The sequence below is a fragment of the Capsicum annuum genome, unplaced genomic scaffold, assembly GCF_002878395.1.
Source record: "Capsicum annuum cultivar UCD-10X-F1 unplaced genomic scaffold, UCD10Xv1.1 ctg2833, whole genome shotgun sequence".
NCBI lineage: Eukaryota > Viridiplantae > Streptophyta > Magnoliopsida > Solanales > Solanaceae > Capsicum > Capsicum annuum.
Window position 1 is genome coordinate 394690 of NW_025834755.1, and position 719 is coordinate 395408.

Genomic DNA, 719 nt, shown 5'->3' on the forward strand with positions numbered 1-719 from the left:
GGCTGCTGGTTGAGTTGTACCTAACTTTAAGTTGTTAAGCTGAGTAGTCATATTGTTCTGCATTGCTGCAATCTTTGCTTGTAAGGTAGTGAACTGATCAACCTTCGAAACCCCTGCAACTTTCTTGGGAGCATTCCTCGAGTCTGCATACCAATCAAGATTTCCTTGTGCAATTTGATTCAACAACGTATACAATTCTTCATATGATTTCTCCAAAGCTTGACCCCCTACTGCTGAATCTAAGAGAATCTTTGTACTAAAGGCCTTCTATAAATATATGCACCAAAACATCATTCGATTGATAGTGACGAGGACAACTTCTGAGCATGCCCTTGAATCTCTCCCAAGCTTGGTAGAGATTTTCTCCATCTTTTTGTCAATATCTTACTCTTTAATCGAGCCATTTTCTAAGATAGAAAAAATTGAATGAGGAACCTTCAAGTACATTCTTCCCATATAGTGATGGATTGATGTGGTTCAAAAAGTAGCCATCTTTTTGCTTCCCGTAGTAGAAAAAAGGGAAAGAATGTCAATCTGACATAATCAGCACTCACATCTTCAGGAATATATGTGTTACTTATCTCCTGGAAGGTTCGTAAATGCTGCTGCGGATCCTCGTTTGAAAGTCCCTGAAATTCTCCTATAGATTTCAACAATTGCACCATATTTTGTTTCAATTACTCTCGACCTCCTTGTTCAGGCTTCAGGATGCTGTTAGT

General features: G+C 38.8%; 1 pseudogene; it reads left to right on the top strand.

Moving 5' to 3' along the window:
* The first annotated feature begins 299 nt into the window (after window positions 1–299).
* LOC124890993 lies at window positions 300–398 on the top strand (annotated as a pseudogene).
* The last annotated feature ends 321 nt before the right edge of the window (window positions 399–719 follow it).